Source organism: Oryzias melastigma, unplaced genomic scaffold (genome assembly GCF_002922805.2).
Source record: "Oryzias melastigma strain HK-1 unplaced genomic scaffold, ASM292280v2 sc00358, whole genome shotgun sequence".
NCBI lineage: Eukaryota > Metazoa > Chordata > Actinopteri > Beloniformes > Adrianichthyidae > Oryzias > Oryzias melastigma.
In genome coordinates, this window is record NW_023416956.1 from 72,298 (window position 1) to 82,113 (window position 9,816).

General features: G+C 42.0%; 1 long non-coding RNA gene and 1 pseudogene across 1 annotated transcript; one reads left to right on the forward strand and one right to left on the reverse strand.

Moving 5' to 3' along the window:
• The window catches only part of LOC112140066, a 7,861-nt pseudogene extending 5,545 nt beyond the window's left edge, over positions 1-2,316 (reverse strand).
• Positions 2,317-8,144: 5,828 nt separating this feature from the next.
• LOC118598352 lies at positions 8,145-8,955 on the forward strand. Its single transcript, XR_004947470.1, has 3 exons — positions 8,145-8,643; positions 8,802-8,823; positions 8,890-8,955. It is a non-coding gene; the product is annotated as an uncharacterized LOC118598352 (long non-coding RNA).
• The last annotated feature ends 861 nt before the right edge of the window (positions 8,956-9,816 follow it).

The window sequence follows — 9,816 nt, forward strand, 5'->3', positions numbered from 1 at the left end:
CTCAGCGGAGCTCACGTGATGAATATGCCGGCAGACAGACCGCTATGCTGGGGTTGGATCACGCTTAAACCTCCAGAACATTTAAAACATCCCCCAGTGAGCTTGCTGTTCGGAACGTCGGGGGTCCGCAGCGCCGGACACGAGCCGGTACCACCAGACGTGGTACTGGACGCGAACCGGAGCCGGGTTAGAGTGCAGGAGATCTCCAGGTCCTAGCACCGGCCTGTTTTAGCTCGCAGCTCGGAGGTTGGAGACCCGCCCGTGATCTAGTGAGAGCAGCCGGTGAGTTAAAGGGCGGGACGCCCGCGCGCGGTATGGAAAGGCACGTATGAGAAAGTCCGCGATTAATGCGTCAAAAAAATTGTCGGCGTCTTTAACGCAACAAATCTGACAGCCCTAAATTTTATGCAATTTCAGGAGTTGTTCAAAAAAAGTTTATTTTAAATGGTAAATGGGGTATACTTCTTTAGCACTTTTTATCCTCCTTCAAGGGCCCAAAGTCACAGACCCATTCACACACTGGTGGTGGCTCCGCTTTTACTTTTCACCTCATTAAAAAAGCCTAAATGGCACAATGTAACTAACAAAGCTACTATTGATATGCAATTAAACAACAAATGACTCTAATCTGAAGCTCTATGTAAATAATTCTACTTAAAGATTAAAAAAACAAACTCTTCACAAACCCCCCCACTGAGGCTGTTATGAGCACGCGGAGTCTCTCCTCTCTCACTCCCGCTCCGCTCTGTTTGATGCAGGCGCGCGTATCAATAAACAGGCTGTCTCTTTTTTTTCTTTTTTCATGGAATTACTCCTGTGAAAAGATTCCTATCTTAATTTTTTCCCTTCTTCTTTGGGATCCTTTTTTTTTTTAAGCATGTCTTCTCTAGCTCACAGACTGCCCCCTTAGAATCAGCCAGCCCCCTTTCGGTGCGCAGGAGCTGACGGTGCTTGTAAATTAGGTGGTGGCGGCGCTACCAAATTCTCTATGCAGGAAAAACCCTGATTGTGTTAAAGCTTCTTCAAGTCTCTTAGGACAATGTAAACCACATGATTGACTTTGTCAGCTGCTTTTCCTCTTTGGACCCATTTGTTGTTCTTGAAACAAGGGGGTGCCCTCGGGACAGTGGAGTAAATCGTCTGTGTGGGCGCAGTTTCAGTTGAGATTCAGAGATGAAGAAAAAGATAACCCCGGGTTCACACGGCTAGTGTTACAGCTCCGCAGCACCGCAGTCTTTACGTAACTTTAACCCTTCCGCTCTCCTTAGTTTGTTTACAATAAAAGTGGGGTCATCTGGACCCCCCAAGACAGTGCGCTGAACTTTTTTTTATCTTTTATTTTTGAGTTTCACTAATGTCCATGACAGACATAAAATCCTGTCCACCTTTGTCATGGAAGAAATCACATATCAATATGTGGTTGGAGTCAACTGGACCCCAAAGAGAGCGGAAGGGTTAAAAGTGCAAGAGGAAATCCCACTGCAGGCGTTCACGTCCTGCATTTGCGGTCAGGCCTCAGGTTCAAATTTTGCTGGACGACGCAGCTGAACCGCAGTGAACAAAGGGGAGTTTAGAGTGAACATACGTGAGTTTGGAGTTTTGCGAGCAGAGCCTGTGGCTGCAGCCAACCTGTAACTAATATGAGCCATCGACTGTAGCTAGACTGCTCCCGCATCGCACCTGAGCTGTAACGCTAGCCGTGTGAGCCCGGGGTAAGAAGGACATTTGAGGAGCAGCAGGCTGAGGTGGAGACTGTGGACATGAGAGAAGTCGAATGGTTTGACAACAGAGCAGTGATTGTTGCCAGTACTGTTTCTAGCACAAAACCCGTTTTCACCATTCAAAGGTGGAATACAAAGCTTGAAAGAAATGTGTCTATTCAATTCAATTCAATTCAATTCAATTCAATTTATATAGCCCAAAATCACAAAGTATTTTGCCTCATTGGGCTTCAAAATATGAACAATAGTTAAAAACTAAGACTAAATAAATTGGTTATCCCTGCCCTTAGACCCTCCCTCCCGGTAAGGAAGAACTCCTAAAAAAACCTGAGTCAGGAAAAAACACATGAAGGAGAGATCCTATCCCAGGACGGACAGGTGATACCAGAACAGTTAAAGATAGATTAGCTTCTACAACTACGTATCTAAGAGTTCATTCAGATAAAGCTGAGGGACAAGTGATGATGAAGTCCATAGTCAAGATGAAGCAGAAGTGCAGTCCACGACCAGGAGGAAAGACGACCCAGCAGAAATCACTCTCACTCAGAGATGCAGGATGGTGTCGGGGGCGTGGTCCACAGCCAAGAGTGGGAGCGTGGGCGATCCACCGGGGATCTGAAATCTCTCCCGCTCCCCAGAGGAGAGTGGGAAAGAAGAACAACATGTGAATGGAACTGCACCAACAAAAGCATGGAGAACTAAATACAATAAATAATAAAGAATAGAAGAGAGGAGAAGTAGATGAGAATAGAGAACAGAACCCCAGAGCTGATCTGAAAAATAACGCTGATGGAAAATCTAAATTTATATTTAAACGCATCAATATTAATTTATTAATCTAGCCTCATAAGGACCACATGAGAGGGAATATTCTCTGATTACTAGCTAGTCTGGCAGAACGCCTGTCCAAAGAGGAATGTTTTAAGGCTAGTTTTGAAGGTAGAAACTGTACCTGCCTCTCTGACATGAGCTGGGAGCTTATTCCATAGAACAGGAGCTTGATAGCTGAAGGTTCTACCTCCAACTGTACTTTTAGAAATTCTAGGAACTACAAGCAGTCCTGCATTTTGTGAGCGAAGTGTTCTGATTGGTTGGTAAGGAACTATGAGATCTCTAATATAGGATGGGGCCACACCATTCAGAGCCTTATAGGTTAACAGGAGGATTTTGAACTTGATCCTGGATTCAACTGGTAGCCAGTGGAGAGAAGCTAACACAGGAGTGATGTGTTCTCTTCTACTAGTTCCTGCTAACAATCGTGCTGCTGCATTCTGGACAAGCTGAAAACTTTTTAAAGAACTTTTCGGGCATGCTATTAGTAAAGAGTTACAGTAATCCAGTCTAGACGTAACAAATGCATGGATGAGTTTTTCAGCGTCACTTTTAGATAACATATTCCTGATCCTAGCTATATTACGTAGATGAAAAAATGCAGTTTTACAAGCTTGAGATATGTGAGCCTTAAATGATAAATCCTGGTCAAATAAAACCCCTAAGTTTCTGACTGAAGAATTAGAGGCAACATTTACACCATCCAGGGAGACTATCTGATCTGAGAGAGCATCTCTCAGGTGTTTAGGACCCAGTATCATGACCTCAGTTTTTTCTGGGTTCAGGAGGAGGTAATTAATTGTCATCCAGGTCTTAATGTCTCTGATGCATGAATTCAGTTTCTCTAGGTGGTCATTCTGGTCAGGTTTAATGGATTAATACAGCTGTGTATCATCTGCATAACAGTGAAAGTTAATGCTATGTTTCCTGATTATGTTTCCTAAGGGCAGCATGTAAAGCGTGAACAGAATGGGCCCTAGAACTGAGCCCTGAGGGACTCCGTAGCTAACTCTAGTACAATGAGAGGACTGTCCATTTACATTAACAAACTGGTATCTATCAGATAAATAGGATTCAAACCACTGGAGGGCAGATCCCCTGATCCCTATGTCATGCTCTAGTCTCTGGAGTAAGATGCTGTGGTCGATGGTATCAAAGGCTGCGCTCAGGTCTAACAGGACCAGAATAGAGATTAGTCCCTTTTCTGAAGCCAATAGCAGGTCATTAGTAACTCTGACCAGTGCAGTTTCAGTGCTATGGTGAGGTCTGAACCCTGACTGAAAATCTTCAAAGTGATTATTGTCCTGTAGGTGGCACTGCAGCTGCTTTACTACAACTCTTTCTAGGATTTTAGATATGAATGGGAGATTAGATATTGGTCTATAGTTGGCTAGAATGTCAGGATCCAGGCTGGGTTTTTTCAAAAGAGGTTTAACAACCGCATATTTAAAAGACTGAGGCACATAACCAGTCTCTAGAGAGGTATTTATTATGGTTAATATGGATTCACTAATAAGGGGGAAGATTTCTTTAAAAAGTTTAGTGGGGATTGGGTCTAAGAGACAAGTGGAGGTTTTAGAAGACGTAATAACTGATGCTATTTCTGCTTGGTCGACAGCAGTAAAGCAGTCTAATGTTACAGACGTTTCTATGGATGCCTTTATTTCTACGACTTCTGCCTGCTTTGGGTCGATAGTGGGAATAACCACATTTAGCTTCTGTCTAATATTTGAGATTTTATTATCAAAGAATTGAAGGAAATCTTCAGAGCTGATAGTAGCAGGAATATGTGGTTCAACCGAGCTGTGGCTGCTGGTCAGCCTGGCTATAGTACTAAAGAGAAATCTTGGATTGTTTGCATTTTCTGCTATTAAAGTTGAGTAATACTGAGTTCTCGCTTTACGCAGGAATTTTTTATAACTTAAGAGGCTACATCTCCAAGCATTCAGAGAGTGTTCTGATCCGGAACAGCACCATTTTATTTCTAATTTACGAGTTATTTGTTTTAGGGAACGTGTTTCAGCGTTAAACCACGGTGCTACTCTGTTTTGTCTAACAAGCTTAAGCTTCAGACGGGCAACAGCATGAAGTGTTCCCCTGAGGGCTTGCATGGAATCATTGACAAACTGATCATTATCAACGGGGCTTAAAGTGCTCTGAGAATATTTATCCAACATGTTACTAAACATTGGTTGGACTGCGGGTCTAAATTCGGACACAGAACGGTCAGATAATGTTCGTTTAAGCTCTTTCTTATTTATTGGAGCAGTAGAATTTTCTAGTTTAAAATGAAAGGTAATTAGAAAATGATCTGAGAGTATGGGGTTATGAGGAAGGACATTCAGCTGGCTAATCTCAACTCCATGAGTTAAAACAAGGTCCAGGGTGTGCTTGTGACAGTGAGTGGTTGATTTACATTTTGCGTGAAACCAACATATTCTAATAAAGCCGCAACTGCTTTTCTAAGACAGTCCCTGGAATCATCAATATGAATATTAAAATCTACTGTTATTATGATTTTGTCAGAATCTAAAATAATATTTGATAAAAATTCAGAAAACTCAGATAAAAATTCATAATACGACCCGGGAGGGCGATAAATAATTATAAATAAAACTGCTTTCTGAGTCTTTCTGTTTGGGTGATTTATAGATATTACAATGCTTTCAAATTAGGGCTGGGCGATATGACGATAAAAAACCGTCTTACGATCTCCAAAGCTGATGATCTGTCATTTTTGAGAGATCGTTTTATCGCGATCTTCTAACCCTAAGCCTAACCCTAAGCCTAACCCTAACCCTAACCCTAACGCTAACCCATCGGGCGTCGTTGCCACCTGCGTGAATTACGATCTGACGGAACCTCGCCTTACTCTGGGCTAACATTCTGAGGTTTCCTTCGATGTCACAGACTCTGGCTCCCGGGTAACATCTAACTGTAGCTCCCTTGAGCTTTACGTGTCTGACCTCGGAGGAGCCGATGACCAGGGTTTTTGGTTCAGTTGGTGCGTTACTGAGGGGAGGAAACCTGTTCCATACAGGGAGCTCCGGGCGCTCTACGAGTCTCAGTTTAGCTCTGTGCTTCTTCCCCACCGGTACAAACTCATTCTGGGGATTCCCCGACTGCTGAGAAGGCGGTGGGATGCTAGCTAAGTCAGTTTTACTAGCGCGGCTAGCGCTCCGAGTGACAACAACATGGCTAGCTGGTTTAGCTTCCATTGAGCTAAGACGCGCTTCCAGCTGTTCGAGCCTGGATAACAGGTCTGAGATCAGACTACAGTTAACACAACGACCATTGTCTTCATTAAATGAGGCGGGATCCTGACTAAACATATGACAAGTGGGGCAGGAAAGAGGGCTGGGAGCCGAAGAGGTAGAAGGCATCATGCTACAACAACAAGCGCTGGTTTACGTTCACCTAATATAGCGGTCTGGCTTTCCGGGCTCGGTAGTCGCTGCTTGCCGGGTAGAGGGCCGTCGTCCGCCGAAGTTTGGTGGTTAGCTGTGGTGGACTGGATGCTGCTCCCTGTGCCGTTGATCGCCGCTTGCCACGTCTATGGAATGCCCAAGCATCTTCAGCCTTTACAACAATTTCATGGGTGGAGTTGATGCTCTAGATCAGGGCTGCCACAAACGATTATTTCAATAGTCAACTAATCTCCGACTATTTTTTTTCGATTAGTCCACTAATCGGTTCGTGTGGCGACTGGATGTAAAACACTCATCTTAACCATCATTATCTTTAAACTTGAGGTCTTTAAGCTATATTCTAACTAAAATAAAGACAATAGTTTATCAATCTTTTAATGAATCATTCAGGTTTTCTCCTTCATTGGTTTCTGGCATTAAAACAAGACTTAAATCAAATGAGGTAATCTGAATCAACAACAGAAAACGTATTAAAAGCCGGAAATTATTTTTTAAAGCTTTAAAACACATATTTAATAAAACATGTACAAAGTTTTTCAAAAGTTATTTGCAGACATAAACACAATCAAAATATTTGCTCACTGAGGCCCATTTATTAAAGCAAAACACTAATAACATCTTTGAACTCAAGATATTCCTATACATAAAAAACCTCAGAATGTCCATAGAAACAAAGAAAATAAATAAAAAGGGGGAAATCTATTTTTTAAAAGGTGAGAAAAGCAAGAGGTGTTAGAATGTACAACAGTACTTTCATTCTTTCTCCACCTACATACACTGCACATGCGCAGACTGATACTTCAAATTGTTCAGTTTGGAGGAGAACCCATAAATCTGTGTAACTTCTTTAATGTTGGGGTTGTTTTGCTGTTTGTTGTCGTTTTTGTGACTTTAAGTTACATTTAATTGTAGCTTAATGCAGATAATGTAATGCTACACTTGTAAACTTAGCTTTAGACTTTTAGGTGAGCTACTTCACTCCTGGGACTCATAGTTTTATTTTGTTTTTATATTTTATTTTGGGACTCTAGTTTTAAATCGTTCCATAACTCTGCTGCAGATCCGTACCCACACACAGCCTCTCTGTCTGTGGGGTGAATGTCTCATAATCCGCTCTTCGAACCGAACGACATGATCCCGGCGCGGAATATGAATGAAGCCTCGGACGAGCGGTTCATTTCCAGTGTAAACTCATTATCCGCGCCGTCCTCGCGGCGTTTGGTTAGAAGAGCGCAGATTATGAAACGTTCACTATGCAGACAGAAGCGCCACAGACACGGATCTGCTGCAGATCTTCTGGTTCATCTCCAAACAGCGCAGTAATGACAGCCGCGACAGCGCTAGCTGTGTTAGCGCTGATGTTAGCTTTGCTCGACGAAGTTCTCTGTTCAGCGTGATCAAACTCAGTCTCAACATGCTTCATCCTCAGGTGATCATTTATTGCCATAGTGATCTCATGGAACACAAGTTCTGTCTTGCAGAAATTACATTTAGCACCTTTTCCTCTTTTATTTTCCTTATGCTTCCCACATTTTTAGCTAGTGTGTTGTTATGAGCCTACCGAGAACTTCCTGTGACATCACTGCTGACCGGATTAGCAAAACGGCGTATGTGTGACGAGAACCGTAGTTTTAAGATCAAAACAAGGAAAAAAAAACAAACAAAAAAACGACGCTTCGACGACCAAATTATTAGTCGACTATTTTAATAGTCGATTAGTCGTTGATTAGTCGAATAATCGTGGCAGCCCTATAGAGGTAACCAATTAAAATTTCAATAGGTCCAGTTATAAAAATAGCCTTCATACAAAATAGGGCTGGGAATCACTGGGAACCTCACGATACGATACGCGATACATGGCTCACAATATCGATAATATCGCAATACTGCGATGTAAAAATTCTCTCTAATAACTAGCATTATATAGAAGAACATGTTTTTTATGAAAATATATCCCCATTTATCTTTTTTAGCTTAAACACAATCATAATAAACAACTTTTCTTATTTTGTGCAACAAATTATAGACACTTTTGTGCAACATTGCTGAAATCAGTAATACTATGTCTTTGACAAGCATTGACAACAACTGAATTGGAATTATCTGTTAAATTCAATGTTAACAATAGTAAACATTAGGGGTGTATCGAATCACAAAACTCACGGTTCGGATCGTGTCACGGTTTTAGGGTCACGGTTCGGATCATTTTTTGGATCAGTAAAAAAAAAAAACAGCAAAAAACAACAAGATATAAGCTAAATTAATTTTTGGAAACACTTCGAATCATATCAATAAGCATACAAAGTACTTCACTAGCTCTGGGAATCTCAGGGTACATCGCGATATGATGCGATTCACGATACCGATGTATCTCGATATGGCAAATATTCCAAAAACCATTATATTACCTGTTAATCTATGATATTGTCATGCCTGCCCTGCTCCACCCCCTCAAGGTAATCTTCCCTTGATTTCTGTCACCTGTGACTGTGCCTATTTAAACCAGCTCCTGCATCACAGCCTTGCTGGAACGTTTCAGCCTTACAGCCACGACTACCTGCTCCTGAAAAGCTCCAGACCCCGTTCATCCATTCCATTCCAATCTGACCTGACCTGTTTCTGCCTCACAACCACCCGTTCAGCCTGCTTCCCTTGTGCCTTTTGTGAGTACCTCTCTACATTTCTCCTGGATTGAATTCATGTGTACCAGACCTTCATTCAGCCTTGGACCTCCCTTACACCCCCTTCTCCTCCTCCTCCCTTCGCTGCTGTGTTTCCTGTTGCCTCATCCTGAGCAGAAATCCCACTCCATTCCTTCCAGCCACTACTCCATCTTCAAGACAGTAAGCTACAGAAAAATCTACATTCATCTTCCTGTTGGCCACTGCTCACCTGTTCCCACTCCACAGAGTGCTGCACCTCCTGGTGGCTGGAGGAGATCCCTGCACTGACTCACCTGTTCCTGCTTATCCTCCTGCAGTCTTCAATAAATTATTGTCATCTGCTCCTGGGTCTGGGTCTGCTCTCTTTTGGCTTGTCCTCAGAACCACCAGCTGACAGATATTTAACTATTTTTAACACACAGTTATGTTTTAATTTTCCGCAAAAACTTTTTTGAACAATTTAAAACACGATATAACAATTTAATGTCCTTTCCAACATTAGAATAAAATTAACCATATTTTAAGGAAAAAATAGGCAAATCTCCAGTTAAGAGCTAAAATGCAGAGCATATCAAATGGCCTTCTCAATCCAAAGAACAAAAACTGTAAGTAAAAAAGAACAAAAACTGTAAGTAAAAATGCATAATGCTGCATTTTAATTTTCATTCTACACATGATGTCAGATAATTTATTATTATTGAGGCATAATATTAATGTTCAGGCTGTTAATCATTGTTTATTGTTCATTATTTTACAGTGCCAGTATCCATATTCATTTCACCTCCTTTTAATTATATTTTCCTTCACTTTTCTTTGATAATCAACACTTCAGTCACGTGCTCCACATGTGTACCGCGAGCACACTTACCTGTTGGATTAATAACACTGCTAGATGTCTCATTTACAGTCAGCGCCTCTCCGCTAAAATTTCATATATTTTATCGCGATGTTTGGACAGGTTAAAGCTGTTACCGCCCTTACAATCCGTGTGTTTGTTACATTAGAAACCGCGTCCGCTGTCTGCATCTACTTTATAAAAACACAGACACAGCTCGGACCTTTTTGCTCGCGGCCGCTCTGCAGCCTGGGTGATAAGCCCCGCCCCTCCCCTCTGCCTACGAAGAACCAGCGTTGATCCACATTATGAAGTCCAGAAACGTTTTTGACGGAAGC